This window comes from Apostichopus japonicus, chromosome 8, assembly GCF_037975245.1.
Source record: "Apostichopus japonicus isolate 1M-3 chromosome 8, ASM3797524v1, whole genome shotgun sequence".
Lineage (NCBI taxonomy): Eukaryota > Metazoa > Echinodermata > Holothuroidea > Aspidochirotida > Stichopodidae > Apostichopus > Apostichopus japonicus.
Window position 1 is genome coordinate 11373391 of NC_092568.1, and position 26429 is coordinate 11399819.

Below are 26429 nucleotides of genomic sequence, written 5' to 3' on the forward strand. Positions count from 1 at the left end.
GCTTGACAGCTTGAAAAGAAAAGAAAAGAAAATTAGGAAGAAGAAAAAGAAGAAGAAGATAGCGTAAAGAGGGACAAGAGGGGCCACTAAAACTCGGGTATCTCTCTTATGTACATCTGGTATCAACCACATAGAGTAGAAGATATCGAGGGAGTGAATATCATAGGTGTAGGACAATTTGTGTTCAAACATCACTAATTATTATCCATTCTATAAACATAATAAGCTCACTTTGAACGCACCCAACGACAATGAAAATATGATTGGGTCATGAAGAGCATTATTTGCTAACGGGAGTTATTATATATATATATATATTTTTCTCATTCCCATTTTCGTTTCAGCTCAAAAAAAGGATTCCATTCAATATATGTTTTATCCAACATGCTTTGATTACTTAAGTTTTCAATAGGGTTCAGGTAATGGCGTCATTGATACATGATAATTGGACTTTTTTATTGTATGGACCCTATCAAATATATTGATTACATAAATCAGACAAGGCGAATGTGCGACTGACTGGCATTATAAATATGTGTGTATATTGTATATTGTATATATATATATATATATATATATATATATATATATATATATATATATATATATATATATTTACATACAATTTGTTTCTATTATTTATGTAGGCTTACATTTTCCCAACTCAAATCTTTTTCAATATAAAAATATACATGAATTCTCTTCTTAGGAGCAACACGTTACTGCCACAGTCCCTTTAAACATGAAATGTTCTACGTGAATAAATCTAGTGCACTTATTACCACAATGTTATGAAATTGGTATCAAATGACATCAAGCTTCCTCCTTGTTCGAGCAAACGAGAGAAGTCATCGGTGAAATTTTGCTGCCCCTAACGTACAAGTTCATCTAATGAAGATGAGATGATGAGGACAAAATATATAATCTGTGAGGACTTTCGTCTTATGCCTTCTTTTGAATCACCGTTCCTGGCAAACATGGCCTAAAATGACATTAATCCACCATTTTAATATTAGACGTGTAAAGAGGTTAAGCCGCTTATAGGTAACTTTAATACGATAGGTTTCCTGCCCTAGCTATAATCTAATGTTGATGAGCAAACCTTCCCCCTTTGGCGAAGGGAATATTGACGAGCGGCGTAAAATAGATATTAACTTTTCCTTTCGAAAATATGACAAGAGGATAAAATTGTACGGATTAGTTACTCTCTAAGGCAACACAACTTCTTCTTTTATGACGTAAGTATTAAGTATTTCCCTCCAAGATACAATAACTTTCAGCTCGTCGATATTTATAACGATCAAAATAAAACGAAATGACATTTGGTGACCTCATAATTCATGGAAATGAATTCTCTATCTACGGTAAGGAACTAGCCATAGGCTCTCTTAAACTGCATTTCCATAATTCAAACATAAAGTTTACCCGAATTGTGATATCCTTGTTCTTTAAAAAAAAAAATGACCAGAATAGCTAAGCGATAACAACATGATTGTTAAATGTTTTCACAAGCTGGCCATCCATCCATTCATTCATCAATTCATTTTCATCCATTTTTTCATCCATCCGTTCATCTATCCATCAATCATCATCCGTCCATCTGTCCGTTCTTTCGTCCGTTCATCCGTAGACACGAGTATGCACATATGCACATATGCACATACGCGCATACGCATATAGGCACATACGCTCGTGCGCGCATGCGCGCATGTTCACATAAGCACATACGCATTTTTCGCATATCGAGCTCAAAGTTAGATAAAGATCAATTTTATGAATCTTTGTAAGTAACCATGGGTGCATTAAAGAAAAAATGTAAATAAATATATGAAGGCACAAAGGAAACAAACAAAAGAAGAATTAAAAAAAAAACTGACACATGTTACTAGAAATTTGCAAACTAAGTTGAAATACAGAAAACTAAAGAATCTTCAAAACTACATTTCACCGAGATCTAAAACACAAAGCATTATCGAAATGGTTCCCAAGGCAACAGCTGCACCGAAAGCATCTTCTTAATGCAGGTTATAATATAAATCACATTATATATATATATCTATATAACTGCCATCACTTTCCTGTTGTCTGCAGTGTATATACTACGACAGAGCGTCCTATTAAGTTGCATATTACAAAACTCTTTCTACTGCTGTGGGTGCGTGTATAAGATATATAATTGTGTAATTAGAGCTTTAAAACCGCGAGTGTGTGTGGGTTCGGTTTGCAATTTCTATATATACATATATAAAAAACAAACAGTTAGCAAGTCAAGGAGCTGTAGCCTTCAGATGGTATATTATTCATGCTCAGTACACGCTTTACATATTTTTAATGGTTTCTTAAGTGCCTGTATATGGGTTCTTTTATTTGCAATGTTTACAGACGTTCACAGTCCATGAATAATATACGTCACACTGACAATCACTTATATCATGTTGTTTATCTTCTTCCACTTGCCCATTTTTATTTTTGGGTCTTTGGCTACCTGTTTTGCCTCCAATAAATTTGACCCGGTGACTATTTCCAACATTTAATCTCGACTTCTGTCTTATGTATATAGACATAATAGGTACTATGGCGTGTTTCTTCAAACTGGAAATTTTAATTAAGGAACGTTTACACACCTAGTCGCTTTTAATTTGCCATTCTGAACAGAAATCTTTGACCCAGCCGTTATAGAGATTTGGTATACATATATAGTGCGCTTGTTTCTTGGTTAGGGTTGCTATACACAATGATGAAATTAATCAGTTAAGTTTGTCATTGGGTGTACTTTTGCGGTACATGTTCTTTAATTAAATTTGAATTGATTTTTAGTCGATGGTTAAAGGAGCGGTATCATCTTTCGTATGTTCATTATTAACCATAACACGAAATGTTTCATACTGTTTAGTTATATCCGTTAATGCCAAGTGACGTCATGTGATTATTCACAAGCAAATATGATATTTTAAGTAAATGGTTGCATGTTTAGATTTTAACATTAGCTCTCAAATACTGGGGGGGGGGTCTTCAAAATTTACATACAGACTTAACAAGAGCACTAGTAATTAACTCTAAGCATATTACACAATATTAACGCCACAGGGTATTTGAGATTATGTTCGTACCAAACATATAAATATGCAAATGTTGAATAATTATTCAACGGGGTTGATCTCTTCATTAAGTACAACAGCAAACAACACCGTTGAGGTGATGGCATGACAGCTGTGTCTACATGTGACAATTGCGTGTGTGTTTGCGTAACTGTGAAGGTCACGTGTCATGATTGTTTTAATTAAACTATAGCGACACCTGATTGCAAATCAGACTATTCTAACTTATATCACGATTTCGAAAGTTAACTTTCAAAGTGAAAGTTAATTAACAACCAAAAATTAAAAGAAAGAAATCAATAAAAAATACTCAAAATTCTCTCGAGGAAAGCGTTTATAGGCCTAAATCAGAACAGGCTACAGTCAAATATACAAAGTATTTACATTTCTTTGTCTATTTCAATAATATTATCATCTTTTGAAATATTTTCCAACTCAAACAGAAAATTGATGAATTTACAACTAACGATAATTTAGACAGCTCTTTTGGCCTCCTTTTATACATTTTTTTGCAAATGTTTCTGATACCATACGTGCCCAGTTTGCATTAGAAACATTCTGCTATACCCAATCGCTTACATACTGCATGAGTTTTGTATTATGAGTTCTCTCCTCCTATATACGTATAATTTTGTCAACACATGTTCATAAAAAATGTGCGCAATCATCATCTCTTGTAAAAAAAAAGTGGCTATCCAAATCCCTGTCGGATTAAAGTCTTATCAAACAACTCCGTATATCGAGAAACTGCTGATATTAAAAACTGTCCCCGTGTTCATGAATTTGACGAGTCATTATGTAATAACCGTAAAAGTGTGAAGATGAACGTGACAGGTTTAAATTTAGATCTGAGATTAGCCTCAAGGGATTTATTGTGCGCAATAAAGAAGGACTTGACAAGGTTTTAGTCCCCTGTGATGGCATATATTTTAGGCATATATACAGCCATTCAATAAAAAATGAGGTTCAACTTTGCCTTTTATTATTATTATTATTATCTTGTTTATTGTTCTTCGTTTTTTCTTTATTAGGTAATGCCATACATATATTCTTCTAAAAGTAATATATTCAACTAGTGAATTGCAATGTTTTTTAGGGCTTGATTTTTTTTTTTTATAAAAGAGAGAGAACAGAAACCTGTGGATTAATCCCTGCTGACGTATACGACTTTGATAACTGATCAAAGTCTGATTTAATTGTAAAATGGAGGGTTCCTCTTTTGTTCATCTCTGTGAGACATCTAGTTATAAGAGACATATAGATTATTGTTAGTGTAGTTAAAGTACACAGACCAATAGGAATATATCATGTTAAAATGTTGTTGTAAAGTTTACCATATTGGAATTAAAAAGGTTGTATTAGGTTTGAAAATTTGCATCAGGTTTCTCAAGTCCTATCTTTGCCCTTAGTAAAATAATAAAAAAAATGATGCCACTCAATCTATCTGAATATTATAATTCTTGTTGGATCATAAAATAAATTCCTACATTATACCAGTTTAACACTGTTGCACAATTTATACTGCGGTTAATCAAATTTAAATAACTTTCTGTTTCAAAAATTTACAAAGTTCTAAGTATTATTTTTCTTAAAGTATAATCTATGAGTGTCATCTGATTGTAATCATACGAATTACATACCAACATGGCGACTCAACCACACACAAATACATACGCACGCATATACACAATTACACACACGCACAATAGTAGAAGATGAAGCAGGACACCGAGATAATCAATCCATTTATTTTATAGGAAAAGAATCAAGAAAATTAAATTGTTACATTATATTGTGTTTTGTGCACTGTGATATACTCTTATTTATATCGTTATAGTGTACTGCCTCTCAAATGCTATTTTACTATAGGCCTATGAAATGACCAAAGCAGGCGGTTTATCATAGTGTATGACTGTGGTATCAACATTCTAGGGTTTTCTTTATGAATAATTTTTATGCTTGGCATGTCTCTTGTCTTCACAAAGTTATTTGTGACATTTAAAGGAAAATATATCGTTCTAAGGCAACATATATCGCTTGATACATCAGGCTATCACTATAACGTAACTGTTACACGTATGTAGTAATGTGCTGCACATTGTGCGATATTTTGTAGCATGAATGCATAGGTGAATCAGAATTTAAGAGAGACAAAACATGTTGGAATGACATTTGCTAAATTTAAGGGGAGTCCTTTAAACTTTAAAAAGTCCCCCCCCCCCCTCAACCCTCTCTTTTGACATTTATATATAATTAGACGTTTAAATCAGCATCTTTAGTTTGATCACAAATTTAACCGAATTTTGCAAAATTTTAATCAAAATTAACTTGTACTTGATTGGCATGCACCCTTTTCTTTTTTTCTTTTTTCTTTGTGGAAGATATTAATAAAGTTTTATCCGTCGCCCCGAATTTTCAATAATAGTATTAAGGCAAAAAAAAAAATTGGCAATTTTGATTTGAAATGACTAACATTAACTTAAAAATGAAAATTTGACTAGTATTGATAATAATTATCTACATAATTATGGAACTTTGGGTTATCGAATAGCAACGAGAAAGTAAAATGCTGCTTTAACTGTGTAAATTTGCATTATGTCCAACAAATAAACTGGTTCATATAGCAAATGAGGGTTTCGAAATTGGGCCATGAAGGTCAAACTTTCGAGGTCATGTCTAGCTCTGATACTTGCTTAAAGTAGAAAATAATAGTAAGTTCATATTTTGTATCGCTGTCCAAAAAACCGTCTCCCATAATTAATATTTCAAGCAATGGAATATTTTGAATAGTCCTTTTGATGGTCTGATGCGCTCTTTGGCGACTCATGATATTGCTTTGTTGAAGAGAGAAAGTCAACTTGAATTGGCAAACCTTATTCTGTTCATTACCATGTCCATAAATCATTGATTTTCTTCAGTAAAGTAGATCACATAATTCATATATATATATATATATATATAAATATATATATATATATATATATATATATATATATATATATATATATATATATATATATATAGATAGATATATTCAACTGTAACATAAACGAAAATGTAGAAGACAAATACAGACATTAAAATGAAAAGCTATGGAAATAGCGACTATAGACAAGTATTGAGATATGTCATAAAATTGACTTGTTATGAGGGGATAATAATGAAAGAATAAATTAATGTAACAAATCAGATTAAATGTTTAATAAATTACCATAGAAACCCGACAAAACTTTAAGTGTCATCCTCATAGCAAAACTGTCATGAAAAACATACATAAATACGCACATACAAACATGTTTCAACCTTATACAACCGACGCTACAGTAAACAGCGCAATGCAACACGATGCAGTGTATTCATTACAAATATTATTGAAGCTGATTCATTTTAAATTTTAAAGAATAAGATTCTATCGACTGCAAACATGTTCATGAATTGAAACCCACAGGCACTCTTCTGTGAACATTCCAATGGAAGTCTAGCCTATACGTCCACATATATGCTTAATGTCAACATTTTTATTCACGACGAATAGGCTATATATGCTGTTTCCGTGTGTCAGCAGCACCTGTATCACCGTTAACATTTAGCCTACAGTATAGCCTACTGTATATCAAGCTGGTGTATCTTTGTACTACAAGCGCACTGAGCACATATTATATATATACCGTAGGGGCAATTTTTCGTACTAATCATTTCGTTCTTCATGCATCTTGCAATATAATACTCACTATATAGTGACAACATTAGAAACCACGAATTCACTCGGGGCCAGTTGCCAAATGGGTTTTCTAAGTTGTATTGCCATAATTATGAGAAAGGCAACGCTTTACGTCATAGATATCAATGTTTACCTCATGAATGCGTCTTCTGCTTCTATAGTAGTCGCAGAGAACAACCGAAGAAGATGTGACAAAGTTTGTGTGCATTCTGAAAACAGTATGCATACCAGGCGCGTATCCAGGATTTTCAAACCCGGGGGGCGCGAATTACTATCTAAGCGGAGCGCCACCATCGGTTGGCGCGCAGCGTACAAGAAAATTTCTTATTTTGATACCCCCCAGATCACCGGAGACGGCACTTCTCGGGCTTGAAATGACCAACCAGATGTACACTTTTTGCCTGAGAACCAAGTATTTCCTAATAGTTTTTTTTCCATCCATAACCTTTTTGAAGATTGTCAACCCGGCGCACATCATGTTCGACCTGATCGCATCTCCTGTGGGTCTTTGCTTTTGTAGGTGATTCTACGTCGCGGCCTACAATACCCGTCAGTCCCACTTTTCAAGGTTTTAAGCCCCATATTTGTTCAGAATTTGAAAATTCACATTTCTCGTGAATAAACTCACTTCAAAACATACCCATAATGTTGTACAAAATTTCATCTATGGACAACCAATATAGAAAAACTTCCTTCAACCCCTAACAGACCGGTCAAAATTGCACGAGTAGAGGGAAGTGTGATGCAGAATGTTGGTCAGAAATTTTCGAAACTTCAGACACAGTTAATTTATTGGTGTACAAATATTAAAACCTCTTATAACGGCTATTATAAAACTTGGTTGAAGGAAATGAAAAAATAGCAGATATTTCCGAAACCGAACACTACACACATAGGCGTAGGAGGCGCGGCGGCAGTGGCGGAGCTAGGGGTATTGGTCAGGAGGGGCGAGAATGGTCTGTAGGGGCGCTTTCGACACTATCTAAGCGGAGCGCCACCACTGGTTGGCGCGTAGCGTACATAAAATTTTTGAGTAAAGATACTCCCTAGATCGCCGGAAATGACCCTTTCCGGGCCTGGCTAATTTGCAGATAAACGAAGAATAAGGTGTCATCGCCAAATTACACCAACAAAATGTGACAAATGTCAATAAGTAGATGAGAGCGCAATAAAAAAGTCAATAATCTAGAATAAGTAAAAAGTGGTAAAGAGCTGAAAAAGGCGCCAGCAGTCCATTTGAGTCCGTCAGGGGGGCATCCGCCCCCATGACCGTATGGACGCTCCGCCACTGCGCGGAGGGGGTGCAGCCCCTAATTCGCCATTACTAATGTAAAAGAGAGTTTTGACATAATGGGACCTCCGTGCTTTTTATACATCTACATGAGACATGTCGTTGTTTACATTAGCATCCCGCGGTATACTGCGCAATTTTAACGGAACGTACGGCACATGATGGCATGCGATGTAATAACCGAGGCTTGTGTAGCACTTAGCTTTAAGACTAAATATGTGCTGGTAACGCAACCACGAGATACATTAGATCAAGGGAAGCGGGGTTCAAATCTGTGATGAGTCGCCTGCCTTTGAGAAGATATTATGACACAGTATATTAAAATGAGGACAAACGCAACGAATTCTATCGTAATCCGCAAGGTAAATATGATCTATTCACCGTACGATAAAAGAGAAATTACGATATGCAAAATAAAAATATATAAAATACAAAATAAAGTTAAAGCATGATTAAAACATGACATTCATCATGGCCTAACACTCTAATGGCCTACTAAACTAATAACTCGGGAGCCGCTCATCTCGTCTAGTATGTATTACTGCATAATGGTTGGCCCCTCAATCTCGTCTAGTATATTATAGTATAATGGTTGGTCCCTCAGTCCACGAATAACGTCTATTAGTGGGGGTACATCATGCGTCCTTGGTTACCCGGACCAGGAGTGGGGGTTCCGGCGTCTAAGATAGTCGTCTACAAGGACATCTATAAGTACGTACGGTCCCTCGATATAGGTGCAAACTATACATCAAAAATATCTCAGTATATATTCTGTGTAGAAATTAATGAAATTAATTTCTAATGAAAGTGGAACAGTTTGGCACAGCCAGGTGCATGGCAGCTTGGAGTGTCTTGGTGAATGGTCACCATGCATTGCCAACACAATAGAAATAAACAAACAAGGGGCAAGGGGATTAACAATCTCCCACAGTAAACGAACAATTACTGAGCAATTAAAATAAGTATGAAAATATGCGATAATATACAACAAAGATAATCAGTAAGGGTGACACAACAATAATAAAAAAGGATAAGCAAATGTCAACCTGATCACCTAATAAAGAGTGAAATATATGATGCACTCATCATGCCTGGTCGGCATGACAACAAGTAAACTAAAGTATTAAAATAAAGTGAACCTTCCGAGACGTAGACACTAAATGCACAACTGGTTGCTAAACATACAACTGTTTGCCTATGTTACTCATACATCAATAACACAGTGCTCCATAAATAAGTGAAACTGTCTATCCCTATCTGGCATAGCAGTATAATCTAGGAATGTCGTCTATAGGTTAACAATATATAACTAGAAGCTGGTTGCTCTAATTCCACTACGAACAATATCCAAATAGAGGCGAGTGATTAACTCCAAAATCAATACAACCTCTATGACTTACGTGAAGTCTACAAGTATAAATAATGTACTACTGGGAAAATCCCTCAGCTAGTAATAACAGCAACAACAGTAGCATACTAACTATGTACTTCAACCCATGCACCTCTACTAACTTAGACCACAGGTTGCCATGGCAACTGACACCTTGTGTTAGGCTGCAGGTACCTAAGCGTCCCCTGGGACTAAGAGCAGGCTATAAAACGGAGACTATGTCACCTAGCTTATCTGCTGTAAATATCTGGTCAGATGGAGTCTGTACCAGTGAAGGGTGACTCACAGGGCTAAATACATGCTAATACTCTAATCTCCTAATAAACAACAACAACAGTGTCTCGATTCACGAAAATGGTCCATATGCCTACTAACATATTGATACATCTCTATCAATATAAAGGTCAACAGAAGTTCAGCTATTCCTATCACCATGGCAACTAGTAAAAGTGTAACATTGCATCATGGGATCTATACATAGCTCGAATAGCGGAAACTAAGTACAACTAGATACGAATATGAATACATTACAGTAACGGGTAATGCTAGACGTATCGCAAGAGTACATAATAACTTAATAAATATACCAAATGTGGATTCTCGCTAGAACAAATAACCTAAGTACTTTCAATACTCTTACATTAACTCAATGCAGGTTAGATCATAACAATACGCAAGATGGCAAAGGTTGAGGGCATTATAAGTGCCATAATCAACCGTATAACATACTATAAAACAACAGTAACAATAATAATGATCTCACCTGTAGACTCTCTATAGCCATTACAGGTACAAAACGTGTAATTAATAATTAAAGTCTGTGTGCATGTAGCCATCACAGGAACAACATAATAAATACATAGTCTGTGTGCATGTAGCCATCACAGGATAAATGTAGTAAATAGTAAATGCAACACAATTACACTTAATGGGGGCTGCTAAATATTCTGTGTGCACATTGCCAGCACAGAACTAACATGAATATATTTGCAAATAAAATACACTATGCATGCACAATGAAAATGAACAAGCTACTGAGGGGTCTGGGGCAAAGTCAAAAGATGAACTCTTACCTGTGTAGAAATTAATGAAATTAATTTCTAATGAAACTGGAACAGTTTGGCACAGCCAGGTGCATGGCAGCTTGGAGTGTCTTGGTAAATGGTAGAGTTGCTTGCAAACTTAGCTGTTTTAAGCGATTCTTAGAACAAAGGGAAGGTTGTTATCCCACCCTACCAGACAAGATTTTACTTAGACTGGCTACCAATACTCCAGGAAGTAGACAAACTGTCTTCCCTCATCTTTAACTTACTCCACCACAGATGACAGAGAGTGTGAACATACTTACTACACTTAAGGGAGAAATAAGGCAAGGCCTGGTCTTTTAATGTAGAGAATGACAGATAAATTGTCACTAGCTTAGCGTAACCTTGGAGTAACCTTAATGTGAAGCCAGACCACACAGGGGCTTAATGGTCCTTCTGGCAGGAATGAGTGTTACCAGAAAATACCACAAATAGATATAAGAAGAAAATGGAAAAATAAAAGTGAAGGGGAAGGGTATATTATACAGGGGGACAAAACTATAGACACTACTATTGGGAAATATTAGGGGTGCTACACATGCTTATATGATATTGACATTAACACGTTGAGCGCGCGCGAAAATTTTTGGTTATTTTTTCAGGCAAGTCGGACAGTTTTGAGGCTTTTCATCCTGGAACGCCATTTTCATGCTCACTGATATGATGTGATATCTGCTGTTTGCGTTACAAATTCAAACAGGCGCGTAGCGAGGAATTTGTCAAGGGAGGAGCGAAGCCTGTAGGCAAATTATCTAAGCGTAGCGCCACCATGAGTTGGCGCGAAGCGTACAAGAAAATTTTGGCCGAAAATGCCTCCCAGATCGATGGAAATGGCACTACCCAGGACCATTTGTTAGCGCGAAGCGTACAAGCAAATTTTGGCCAAAAATGTCTCCCAGATCGCTGGAAATGACACTTCCCAGGCCTTGTAAGTTGCATCTAAGCACTTTCTATTTTGAAATTACTTAGCGATATCATTTAAAAAAATGCTGAATGGGGGGGGGGCGGTCGCCCCCATCCCAAAAATCGTCATGTTCCCCGACGACGCTGTCGAGTTCGAGACCAGCCACAGTTGGTTTCATAGCACAATTCTACACACGCGTTATGATAGACCATATATAGTATATATATAGATCATTAGTGAGAGACAAAAATGGAAACGTCAAAAAATGGAGTTGTCGGTGTAAGGGGTAGGGTGAGTCACACATTTACGAAATCATTGATCCGTCACTGGCTACCCTTCAGCGCTATAATGATGTCACTGTTCTTCTTTCTCTTCCCGATGTCTTCTCGTTTTTCTTTTACTCCCTCCTTTTCTCCTTTTTCTCTCTTTCTTCATTTTCTTTTCCCTTCCTTCCTCTCCTCCTCCTCTTTTCCCCCCTTTTTCATTTTTTCTTCTCTTTCTTTTCTCTCCTCTTTTTCTTACCCGGGGGGCGCGCGCCCCCAACGCCCCCCCTGGATACGCACCTGCATACATACACACAATTACACGCAAGAAAATGCGTATTACCAACCATATCAGTTGCAAGTACACCTATTTCACTTATTCATATTTTATAGCCCATTATATACCACGAAAACATAAAGTTAACATTTTAAATATTGACAATTTCAATCTTTGCGTAGGATAAAAAGGACAACATAACGTGTGTAAAAATTGACAACAGTCTGTTGACTGGTATTTAAGAACTGTATTTATCATTAAGTATATAGACCCTATGTGTATAAACCGTACAATGAATTACAAGCAATTCAAACATATATACATATATATATATATATATATATATATATATATATATATATATATATATATATATATATAAATTGTATATATATATATATATATATATAAATTGTATATATATATATATATATATATATATATATATAAGCCTTTAGGTCTATATAGACGCTTATCATACACATCCCCAGTCCAACGGAAACGGCCAAATTTATTTCTTGCGAACTACATCATGCGGAACAGGCAGTTTAGGTTGGAAAGGGGGGGGGGGGGGGAAGAAAGCAGTTAACCATGAGCAGAAGCCCTCATCTGTCAAAGCAGCTCCCATAATATAATTTGTTTTCTTTTTGGCTTTCTATCGGAGTAAGGTGATGCGTTCATCAACTTCATTTCACCTTCTGTTGTATCAGCCACTCACCGTGTCAGCCACACAAGACTGGTCTTGCGTGAGCTAACCATTAAAAGAGAATTCAAGTTGTACTTATATACGTGTATCAAAACCACATGCAAGCGAGTGATTATATACAGTGGCTATTAATACAAGGTCACAGTCGATGAGGATGAACCGCAGACATAACGACAACAACAAAAATAATAAATAAATAAATGATTTTTTTTTTTAAACAGAAGTAATCTATTTGTGCGGGGGGGGGGGGTTACCATTTGTTTTTGTTTTTTTCTCATCTTTTTGTTTATTTTCTAATTGGTTTAGTTGTTTCGTTATTTGTTTGTTGTTAATTGTAAGATGACGGTGACACAGTTGTTCAGATAAACCAAGTCGTATACATTCCAGGAAAGAATACGTCTTTGACAAAAAATTGGATTTCAACTGAGAACATGTATTCTACATAGAAAAGACCATTTTCTAGTATGGTTGACATTTCATTTACATTTGACAACGATACTTTTTTTTTGGAAATATCGCCTAGTAATCAACGTAATAAAAACGTGACTTAATCACAATTAGTGCCTCATGAATTGTTATCATGGTATAGCGACAAAAAGAACTTAATTTATTTAAAATAAACTATATAGACTATTATGCCATGCTGCTATAATGAAGTGCAATATTGCTATGGGATGTTTGAATATCAAGCCGTAGAGATATTCTTTCAAACTCAACACAGAATAGCTGCAATGGAAATCGTCTAGCACAAGTGTAAACTTTAACATTATGGAACAACAACATAATATAAATGACAAGATTTTCGAATTGTTGTTATTGTTGTTTATCATTTTTGTCTTTTTAAAACATTTATGGTTGCCTCTCATTCATTTATACAATGACGCAATCCTATACTCAGATATTCAATGCTAACATATATCGTGTTTATTTGAATGACGTCAGAAGTTCCATCCAATGGCTGTTTCATATGCAAATTAGCCTAGGCCTAAGTAAAACTTTCTCGAGCTTGGATGTACAAGTCTGTTGTGAAATTTGGAGCTCAGTTGTTCTGTCTGCCGAGAGAAGATATCGTTTGGGATCACAATTATACAGCTGTCTTACATATTACATATATATCCAGATACCATATGTGTTGTTATCTGCCAGTTAGGGTTAAGACATGCACTTTTGGTAGGGTTTGTAATAGTCATGTACACAAAGTAAGTTAGAATATTAAAAAACCCGATGTAACATAATGTCCCATGAAGATAATATCAGAACACGTTCCTGTCTTCTTTTTTTTCTCACCATTATTGAATTTGATATTCGTTATTGATTTCCAACCTTCCTTATTTGTGCTTTTGTGATCAAGCAACCTTTATATCTATAGAAGAGGGCAGTATATTTTAACTCAATTTGGAAGTCAGGTGTTACAGTTATAATATTGTTGTTAAATAAAAAGCTAAAAAATGTTGTATCATCAAATCGGGGTTCCAACTTTACAGAAGAATGCACACACATGTCCCTCTGGAGCCCTTCTAATAGCGTTTAATCATTATTAAACTGCGGGATTATTTGTGAAATGTCGTCATATAAACCACCTGATATTTTAAGGTTAACCTGACTTTTATCTAACGATACTAAATATCATTTTAATATCTGTGACTTTTTTGGTTGTGAATTTCACCTGTACTTTGTCCGGATACCCCCTCCTCCAGTTGAAATGATACATTCTTCACTTCACTTCTTCACTCCGCAAGAAGTATACATATTATACATAGTATACATAATATATATATATATATATATATATATATATATATATATATATATATATATATATATATATATATATATATATATATATATATATATACATATATATATATATATATGTATAATATGTATACTTCTTGCGGAGTGAACTGCGAACGAGACCTGCATGTTGTGTGTCCTTCGATTATACATGTACAATATCTTTCGGAAAAGAGAAACAGAACACCAAGGTTTCTATTCTAAAAATAACCGTTAATTATATTGCAGGTGTTTACAAAGTTTTGTATCACACTATAGAGAAACGTTCATTTGTTTTTTCGAGTGTATAGCAAAATTCCAATAATTTGATTATGTCTTTTCCATAGTGATTTGCATTATCCCCGGAGTGTATATTGGCAACCGGAAATATATCAAACTATATATAACAAACTAGGGGACTGTATGTAGATGAAGGGAAAGTTATTTCTGAGTATGGAGTCTGTCAAAGGATGACTAATGATTTATTCAATATTTCATTCATTTAATCGTTCATTCATTCTTTATTTTATCCGTTCATTGTTCATTCGTTCGTTCGTTCGTTTATTTGTTTTGTAATTCATTCATTCATTCGTTCATTAGTTCATTCATTCATGCATTCGTTCATTCATTCATGACTTCGTTCATTCATTCATTAGTTCATTCGTTTATTCATTCATTCATTCGTCTATTAGTTCATTAGTTCATTCGTTCATCCGTTCATTTGTTCATTCATGCATTCGTTCGTTTGTTCGTTTGTTCGTTCGTTCGCTCGTTCGTTCGTTCATTCGTTCATTCGTCTGTATCTGACACCTTCTTGAAAAGAAACACGTTGTATTATTACATATCGCAACTTTTTTTTAAGTAACAAACCGAATTCTAGAATCATCAAACTGGAAAAATCTATCTGAACCCCATATTCTCTACATGTTCCCCATTCATAGTCTAAAGGTGTTGAGTAACTGTTCAACATCGCCGCAAAGACTACCCTTAGATATCCATTTAATATTAGTTGTTACTTGCATGAGACACCCATAAATACTGACGAAATACTGTTCGGACCAGTCAACCTATTCACGTCGCAGGTAGCACAAACTCATGTATAATGATTACATCATTACATGTTTATATGTCATTTTACGTTAAAACACATATGAGGTGACCACACTTTTATGGTCCAAACATGAATCTACACACATAGATACACGCACACACCCATACAAACATACAAATGTATATCTGAAATCAACAAGTTCTTAATCTTATCCCATGTGTTTTATCCTATCCAGCTTCAGTGGTTACCGAAGCGAAGTTGTTAAAACGACATCCCTATAGAGTTTCTTCAAAACTGTAATTTGATAACTGCCATATTGTACGAGTTGAAAGCATAATATTTATTAGGTCTCCGACAGACAACATACAAGTTTACTCATATTGAAATGAGTATACGTGCTTTATACTAAACAAACCTATTGTATCCATAGGTTTATATACATAATATATATTATATATACAAGTATCCAGCTGTCTCCTTAGCAACTTACAGTCGCGTTCGATTTTTCCTTCTTGGGTGATTTCGCATTTTTCAGCCCCCACAAAAAAAGGTATAATGAAAGCAAAGGAGGGGGTAGTAACACCGTCTAACCTAATCACGCGTGCGGAGTGATTCTTACCTGAAGATTTATTTTAAGTGTTGTCATGGTAACGTTAAAAAATTGCCGTGCTTGTTACCCGTTTGGCAATACAATTAGGTTATGTCGCTTCATGCACTTGTTTATGTGCGTTAAGTAATTGTTCTTATAGTCTGTCTATATGTATAGAAGAAAAGTCGAGGGTCACGTGTGTATACAACTATATAACGATAGAAACTGTCATAAATTATTTTTTTTATTTTATTTTTTTATATCGAGGTGTTTTATAACAGAAAACGAAGAAGAGGTGGTAACGTAAACGTGAGTGGATTATGCGTATAGCCCTAAGCGTATACAGTATGTAAATTTATGTATTTGAAAATATAGAGCGGATTAGATAAATTGGAGATTTATGTTAGACTACTGATGAATAAATTATTTTGAAGTGGCAAAAAAAAAGGAGTCTCCACAAGTGACAGTGGGTTATGGATGGATGTCTTTTACATGTGATATAGATGAGTCGACGAGGTAAAAAAAAATATAATCAAATAAGAAAAACTAAGGAGGCAGCTATACTTCAGCGGTAACAATAGCACAAGGTGATCAATAAAACATTACCATTGACAACGAGTTCGAAGGTTGCTTAGCCTATGCTGTTAGCTAAAATATAAAAATTTGATCTACAAATCATCAAATGGAACTTGTATAGTAGGAATTGTACAAAGAATATGTAATAGAAGTGTTAACGCTGCAGGCTCAGTGTGGCCGAAATGCTGAAATATCAAATTCGTTTATAGAGCCTTATTGAAAGGCTTATTTTAAGCTAGTTGGTAGTAGAGAGGTACTTAGGAAGGTTTAATAATTCCAATTTATTTATGACATGATAACTTATATCTCAAACGCGAGAGACACTCGTACAGATCAAGGTTTTGATTTCTTGTGGAATTATAAAAAGAGGCGAATCTATTACTCGGCGTCAAACAGTATTCTGTTATTCGCTTCGTAGTTTGTTATGGATATCACCTTTCAAAGTATGAATTTCGGCCCAAAAAATAATTTTGATATGTTGCAGACCGTTAAAACATACTGCTAAATGTCCAGGTTGTATTCTATACCGCTATTATTATTATTATCATTGTTATCGTTGTTGCTGCTATTTTTATTACTATTAAGAAATGATTCTTTAAACACACCTGTGACTTGTCAATCAACGTGGCTGGATTACTTAGTCTAACACATAGACCATTATATCAGTTCCTCAGATGTAACAAAACAGAAACAATAACTACCATGGCCTCTAAACTAGCATGTTATTCATGTGCAGTTAGCAGTACATGCTTTGGTACATTTATTAGAGTTTATAAAACAATGGATAAACATTAACATTTAAACCTGCACTGAAGAGCTTACGTAATCATCAAGTTAGCCTTAAAGGATCATCCCAAAGATTAAGCTTAAGTTAAAGTTGTGTACCTTGAAACAATGTAATATATAGAAACATTATTAGCACTCACTTTCCCTTGCTCCTGGACAGTTACATATATAATTACATATTAAACTTCAAAATTCTACCTAAAATCATCTCTTAAGACTTAAAATCTAATATTTAATGTTCACAGTTAATTTAAAACGAAAACAAAACTAGATGCTACGTATTTATATTGTTACAGTTATTGAGAAATTAACTAGGAAATGTGTTATAGTTGCCTATACTATACACCCGGGATTAAAGACTGGTTTTTTTTTTATCTCTTCCATAATCTGCACAAAATTTACCTGTAATATTCCTCTGTGATTCAGCCTAACAAGGTTATCTAAAGTAAACTGTATTATATTAGAGAAAGAAAAACTAAGTCGAATATTATTGCAATGAGGGAACAATACCATCTTAAAAATCCCATATTTGTGGAGTGTGAAAGTTAATTAAAATGTAATTTTTTTGCAGTAAAGAAGAAGGCTATGTGTTTGATGCTAGGTGACCATTTAAAAAAATATATTATATGTCTATCCAGCTTATAAAAAATTATCCCATTCCTGATGATCTTTAATAATTCACAATACCTTTTATAATTATGACGTCATCACGAAACGCAGGCACTGGTTTGTTATATCGCCTTAAGCGCTATGAGCATGACTGATATGTCTCACGCACATAGAAACCATGACTCCACGGCACATGCGCACTGGCGCTTGCGTTTTTTTTTCCGTTGATGGATTGCCAGGCTGATCGTTTGGCTCAACTATTTTCGTTGAAATTAAGGTATTACAAATATGGCGATCTTTTAGTAATCTTTTCTTTTCTTTTCTGTACAATACTGCAGTGGTGTAACAGGTTGGAGACCATTGGGAAGGGGTTTGTGTAGGGTGTCAAAATGCTCAATCTCTTTAGCAAGCATATCAATATTTCCTGCTTTTGGTCGAAGATATCTAGTTATCTTGCAATAATTTTCCTGTTGCCATGAGGTATATAGGAGACATTAGTTCACTTTTGGTTCATCATTGATACCTGTCCAATGCTATACGTTTAACATAGAAAATACCCATCTCATATTATTATTTTTTTTGGGTTATTCTTCGTAAAAACATTAAAGAAACTTGACCGCATGAACATAGTAAACATATGATTAAAGCATAATTTTTTCCTTCTTTTTTTTTATTCAGACACTTATATTTTTCTTGTTGTTATTTGTTGTTTTGTATTGTCATTGGAACAAGTGTCCACTTTTTATATATAGCATATAGGGATCGTGGTGTTACGACTGGTACCACCTGAAAAATGGAGAAGGGGATTAACTTTAAAGCTGTTTACTGCCGAAAAGAACTGGATATCCCACTTACTGAAAAAAAACAGTCATTCATGAGACCATGTACAGACTCAGAACCTCGTCCTAACTAATAAATCCTTCGCTCTAAATTTGTTTCCCATTCAGTTTTCTTGCTTTCGTTACCTTCCCTCTTATCCATAAAGAAACTTAAAATGCCTCCTTGACCTCTGTTTAAAGAAAAACCCCAGAGGGGAAGAGAAAATTCTTTGTATCAAAAAAGATGTCCTTTGAAAGTTGACTAAATTTTGTTTGCTAACTGTTGGATCTCTGTCGGATCTTATATAGTTTTTTAGCTAGGCCTGGCAAATACATGGAAATACAAACTGTAACGCTTGACCATTGGCAAAATTCTGGATTGCATTGCTCTTCAGAATGTCAAGTTTCTAGGTATTGCTTGCAGTCACCGCCATGTAATAATACCTTTCACCTTTTTTCCTTCATGAACACCTTTGAAAACGACTAAGGGTAAAAGAAAAGAAAAGAAAAAGAAATGAAAAGAAAAGAGGCACCGATTTATATAAATTCCGCATCTTACCACACTTCTGACTGACCTAATTCACGCCCCTTAGTTGTTCACCATTTGCGCTGTAAATTAATCTCTGTTGGAGAGCCAATCGAGTAAAAATAATTTGCATTTTGCCAGTGGGTCATATTGAGTCTCTCTGTACTATGTGATGAACATGATACGCCTGCCTTCTTCTCAACTGGGAGGCACACCGACAAATTCGGTTTTTGTCAGTTTTTGTTTTGTTGTTGTTTTATGTTTCCAGTTCAGGGCAAAAAAAAAGAAGAAAAAAGGTCGATAGGAAAATGTACACTATACAACGGTTATCTTGACCGGTGTGAAATCTCACCTTCCGTGACTTACAAATGCGACTATGCCATACCAAATTTTAAAGTTTTATTTATACACAAATTAAGGATCATACCTACACTATGAATGATTGTACGTTTATATAGATACATAACTAGTGACACTGGTATATACACACAGTTTTCACGTAACTTTAAATGTGCGTATATGACTAAGCTACGAATTTATTACGCAGTTACCTAGCTACAAGTACTTTGATCGACATATTTTGGGGATAAAGAGAAATAAATATACTGACTTGATTTAGACTGACTCGTCGGTCTAAGAGATCCTTTACAACGGACATATTTCAAACCATCGTGACTTGCAAAATTTACTATTATTTGAAGGGATATAACACGTATAGTGGTTTTGTATGGAAATTACATTACAGCTTTATAATGTATGCAAAGGCTACTCTACGTCAAACCTATGCGATTTTTTTTTTACAGCACGTTATGAAAAACATTTAAGAACAACCCATGACGTCTGAAAGTAAAACCCAAAATGTGTTGTAAGACTAAATGTGCAATGTCATGTAGTCAGGCTTTTATACGGTATACATTCATCAACATACAATGACTGTCGGCAGGGGGGGGGGGTGAGGTGGTGAAGGGTATCAATACCTCCGTCGTTAGCCCGGGTTAAATGTTGAATCGGAAGATCTTTGTAAATTCAGTCAGGGAAGAGTTACATCACTCCGCTGTACCCTCCTCGGGACGCCCTTTTATAATTCCCCACCTTAATCATGTGAAGGGAAGGATTGGGAATTTGATCAACCCTACCCCCCCCCCAGCTCCCTACACCTTTGAAATCTGGGGCACGTCACTGTTGACCGTATAGTTCAGTTTTTCTTTTAACGTTAATTTGTTAATAACGTAAACAAAACCGTATTCACGAAATATGTATAGATAAATTATTCATCCACCAGAGATGAATTTGTAACGCTAATGTATATATAATCAGATTTAGTTTGAGAATAATATCTCAAAGTAATATAAACAAGGTATACGTTCACTTTCGTGTTATTTTTAGACTGAATTTTCCGTGCCTGTAATATGTTTAACAAAATAATGTTAACGTGTTTTGCTATTAAGTTATGACTATATGTAGTTAGAGTCAGTCAGTCAGTCAGTCCTATAGGCAAATCTTGCATTGACAAGACTAATGTCGAATGTAAATGAGTGAGTGACTGAGGGCATTCGTTTGACTTTAATGGCATTCCTTATAGCGGGATCTTTTAGGAGGGGTGGGGGGTGGGGATGGGGCCTTTTATCGATAATTTTATCAACCTTGCCAAGAATTACTCAAAATAGGATTGCAATTCATCATACGATGATACATTACTTTACAATATCCAACGAACAAAGGAATATAAATGAGCAATAGATTTAATTCATTGGATTCTGTATAATTTTGTCGGCGAGAAACTTTGTACATATCAGTATTTATCGTATTTGAAAAGGGTTTAGAAGTGAAGAGAACAAATTCAGGACTTTTGCTTCACATTTTGAAATAAAATTTGATTAAAACCAACTTATATACACTATATAAATATGGGATTTATTATCCCATAGTATCAATGTTATCATACAATAAAACATTAAGAACATTGCTTTAACGTATTCCTGTGTTTCCCTGAGAGGTGTTGTTTTTCCTTCTCTTAAAGGAGCACTATCGTATATCATAAAAAAATAGATATATACATAACCGAGAAGAAAACAAACCCCACAAGAACACAGACAACAAAGCGGACTGTCTTCGCCAAATAGTTTTCATATCGGAAAGATATGAATTACTTTTTAAAACAAAAGACGATTGCGTAATAACCAATGATTTCACGTAGACACTCCATCAACAAACTGATTTTGCTCTCATGCAAAGTGAAAGGCTCCTTTAATGTTGGAAAACAAGTCACTTTATACTCGATAGTACTTTTATTCATCATAATTATGAATGAAGGTAACTTGAATTGAGGACGACAGCAATAACAATAAAGAAAAAACAAAAGAAATTAAACGGTTACATTTTGTGTGTAATACCATCGTGACTCACAAATAGAAAAAAATAGAAAAAAAATAATATATATATAAATATATATCTATATATATATATATATATATATATATATATATATATATATATATATATATATATATATAACATCTCTAAGGATGATTATTTTGTTTTCTTCTGGGTTACTTTTCTCACAGGCAAAATACAGCCTTTTATATTTATATAGGCAGCATGGTTTACGTTTGACCTTTTACACGTAATTCCTGGCTTATTTCAGCGCCAAACCCCAAAAAGCTATGCGATGACGTGTACGTATATATTACTGTCTGTTTTTAATATAATCATTCAAAGAGATTGATAACATTAGGCTGGCGTAAAGTGACACTAAGTGGTATGATCAGATTGATCAAGACAAATCTTATACGCAGCTGTCAAATTTACGCTGTATCATTTAAATCGAAAAAGAGTTTTTTCCCCGTTTTGTTTTTTCCATTTAGTATAGCCTATATGATTCATACCACAACATGATGACACGAGTGTCTTATATATGTATACGTTTAAACATTTTATATTACTAATATGAGCTATATATATATATATCTATATATATATATATATATATATATATATATATCTATCTATCTATCTATATATATATATATATATATATATATATATATATATATATATATATATATATATATATATATATATATAATATCTGTCTATTTTAAAAGATGCTCTTTAGTGAAACATGTATCTATAGCTTTGAAGATGGAGAAGAAGCAGAGATGGGGAGGGGTGATTTGTTTTTACCTTGTGATAAAGGTCACATATTGTGTCTTTACATGAACGTGACATCGTGACAAACAGCAATGATGTAACAAATTTTTTTTTTGAGCGTTCTCTCCATAAGTCGTAAATTGAACTGGTTAAAGAAAAATAAATCATTCATATTTTAGATTGATTTAAAATCATCATTATGAACACAAGTGGCGATTCTAATTAAATTTTACACACAAATTTTGCTCCAATTTGATCAGTTTCTTCGAAAATCTCCGTAATGATTTTTAAACTACATCAAATACGTTCTTTGTCATTCAAATACGTCTTTAAATGTTCTGCAGAAGAAAAAAATCATTGAAAATATTTTTTCACATATAGGCCATCAGCTGAAGGTCGAAATTCGCTTGTTTCGTTCCAGCAACTGCGGGTCTAAAATTTCTCTACAGCATTGAATACATAAATTAATTAAGATTAATGATCCAAAAGTTCTCCATGTACTTTCCTGCAGTTTTTTTGCAATTCCGCTCGAAAGATCGAACTATATTTTTTATTGCGTATGTTAAGAAACTTGCCGTTTTACGTTCAAAAGTTGTGCGCCAGTGAGATATCTGTACCATGTGATATGAATTGTCCAATGAGCCATGAGTTCTGTGTGCAATCTTTGTAGAAAACAACAAACATGGCGGCTCCCACGGGCGCTAGTCAGTCTCCGACACACGGAAATCTACAGTGCTCAGTGCACATTGAATCTGTAAAATTTGAAGCATTCAAGGCACTGACGAATAAACGATGGACTAAAGTTACTTCCTGCGCTAAAGATTGGCTTAATCTCAGCGGCGGAGACAGTGATATCGCCGTACTACTGATTACTCCATGGCCTACTATGATCAAGCGTGTGTTCAACAGCATAGTATGATGGGGTTCCACGATAAGTGTTACAGGCGGTTCATTGATAGCAAGCACATTGCTGCAAGTAAACGGACAGTTCCAGAGGAGACCCCATATGATTTTAAACGAAGAATTGACGGAAAAGATCGAGGAAACCAAGCAGAAGCTCTGGTGTATTGCCTGTTCAATTTATTATATGTGGGAAAAGAAACAATACATTACTAGGCGTTGCAAACGGGACAAGCTGCAGCAGGCAGAGACTTTCGATGGAGGTAAGCCTAAGCATACTACACGACTCTACTTGTACTTCTGTGGCATAGTTGAAGTGTTAAGAGAAGTTGCATAATGCAAGATCAGTAGCTCTTAAGGGATATAATCCAAGTCAAAGGGCACAGTGTTGGACCTGAACATAATATAATTAGTGGCATGGTCATCTGATTTGTTTTGTTATATGGTGGTAGGAACGGAAATTTGTTTCAAATTCTCCATCTGGGCACTAGCCTAAGTGTTAAATACAGGCTTCATAGTTTTCTTACTGTGGCCCTTTATTTGAATGATAGAGATATTATATTAGTTAGAAAAATAAGTGTAACAAAGGTGCAATAAGGTTAGGTTTGCAAGGTCTTATGGTCAGCCTGTCTAGCTTTACCAAAATGAACAAGTATCTGTCTCCTTTATTATTAGTAACAGATATAATCTACCATTGTATAATTTAAACCATAACATTAAGAGATAATGTACTGTACTGTCAAAAAAAAGCCTGTTTTAATTCTTTTTTGCATGACACTGGTTTGCAAAATTTGAATGTGTCTTTGTTTGTCCATAGAAGATGAGCAGATCACATGGTATATAAATAAAATTGTCTTAGTTCTTATTTGTTCAAACTTACATTTTGATCAACAGAAAATGCAAAACAATTTGATTTTTTATTTCATTTTATTAAGGTATTGCTTCGACAAGCAGCAGAGCGGAAAAAAGATGAGCCCAGATTTTATGAATATTAGAGGAAAAGACCGTGTTGCCATTGAAGTGAGGTACCACTCTCTATGTTGAAGAAACTAGATACAATTCTTGACAAGGAAGACATACAGATCTTGAAAGGTAAAGTACTCTCTTCAATGTGTGGTTCATTGAGTGTTCAGGGGTGGATCTAGGACTTTTGGAATATGGGGGTCCTCCCCCAAGGAAAATTAAAAAATTCTCTAAACGCTTTGAGATGCAGCAATATCAGGTTAATCTTTCCATTGAAATTATTAAAGTAATTTGCAACATATTTTTAGCTGAATTGTAATTATATTGGTACCCCATCATAAAATGTGAGACTCAAAAATATCCAATTTCATGGTACAAGGTGTTCTGTTCATCTCCTCCTCAGAGCAGAGTTTACCACCAACAAAAGATGCTCTGATCCAGCATGTTAAGCGCTGCACCAACCAGGCTGCTATTCACAGTAGGGCATTGCAGCAAAGGATTGATGCACTCTCACCAGAGGGACATGGATGGAAACTTGAAAATGATGACCTTATAATCACTTGGATGACGAAGCCACCTGACCCAGATGTTTTGCTTCAGTGTGTCAGCAGTAGCTGTAGAGTCGGCAAATGTCTTAAAGGAAGATGTTCCTGAATGAATGCACAACTACCGTGTACAGACCTATGTAAATATAGAAATTGCAGCAACTTCCAAGAAGATGTTGAGATTGTTGATGCAGGGGAAGATGATTTGGAGGATGAACTGTGATGGTGTTAAATCTTGATATCTTAGTCTGAAATTTTAATCAAGTTTGAAGTTTGTGAAGAGGGTTAACTTTTTCAAAGTCATGTTGTCATTATTTTGTTCCCCAGAGTTTAAAGGAACCAGAAAACATGATCTTATTCATATATTCATTTTAGCTATTAGTAGTTTTACGTAGATTACCCTACCTACCAGACACCTTTGATAAATATCCACATTTTCTTCAAATCACACTTTTTTTTGAGAGGGGAGGGGAGGGGGGGAGGAGGGTGTTATGGGCATGCTTTACCTCTTGCATATTCACATATCCCCTGACCCTGTTCCAATATCACGGTTCTTTATTGTTTGCCGTAACATTTCGTTACCTGTTTTATTCATATTGTTAATATGTTCTGTGCATCTGTTCAAGTTTTGACTGAAGGATATTCAAGTCTTTAGTGACTTTTATTTCATCTAATTATCTTCACCTCTACTACGGAATAGACTTTCCCTTTTCCATACCATATCTGACTACCATGCAGTGAATTGAAGTGGATACTGTTAAGACTAGTACAACTGTCCTTGGATGAACTTTTAATCACTTATTAATTCCGCGCCGCGCCTTTTGATGAAGAACCTGTATCTTGAATCATCGCAAAGGCCCAGCTCTACTACACCATTGAGTGTATCGACCCAGTCTTAATAGATACATTATTTCTTTCTATCTGGGGCTTAAGTTAACTGTCTTCGTTATTCACTTATTTGTACCATTCACCTTTATTATTCATATTATTTGTAGAATATAGAACTATTATTATTCAAAATACCATTCGAAACCTTGTCGATCTTTTCTTTTATACGTTAACTCCCTTGGAAACTCTTTTTGCAGGAATACGAATTATAAACATGTCGTTTCAGTAACAAGGAGAAAGTACATAGTTTTGCAGAAGACTGTAGAAAGAGTACTAAGGTAACGGATATATACCGACTATAACTTTATTTCACATCTACGATATGCCATGACGTCTTAGTGTGCCAACTTATATATTGATTTATACAAAAGAAATAGCTCACTGGTCTTAGGGCATTGGTACATCTCATTGTAACTAGGGATTTAGCTACATGTAAAGTAGAGGGGGAGGGGGTTGCATTTGTAAAACAGTTTGGATGGGGAGTGTAACAATTATGGGAGGAACTTTTCATTATATGTGT

At 34.8% G+C, this 26429-nt stretch overlaps 1 protein-coding gene and 1 long non-coding RNA gene across 3 annotated transcripts in view; both read left to right on the forward strand.

Annotated features, from left to right (window-relative positions):
- The window catches only part of LOC139970916 (potassium channel subfamily K member 13-like), an 84704-nt gene that overhangs the window by 39236 nt on the left and 19039 nt on the right, over nt 1-26429 (forward strand). The window lies entirely within an intron of this gene.
- LOC139970917 (uncharacterized) lies at nt 22993-26053 on the forward strand. Of its 2 annotated transcripts, none has more exons than XR_011794245.1 (3): nt 22993-23776; nt 24449-24605; nt 24880-26053. It is a non-coding gene; the product is annotated as an uncharacterized lncRNA (long non-coding RNA). The 2 variants fall into 2 exon arrangements; XR_011794246.1 differs by having other exon boundaries at nt 24885-26053.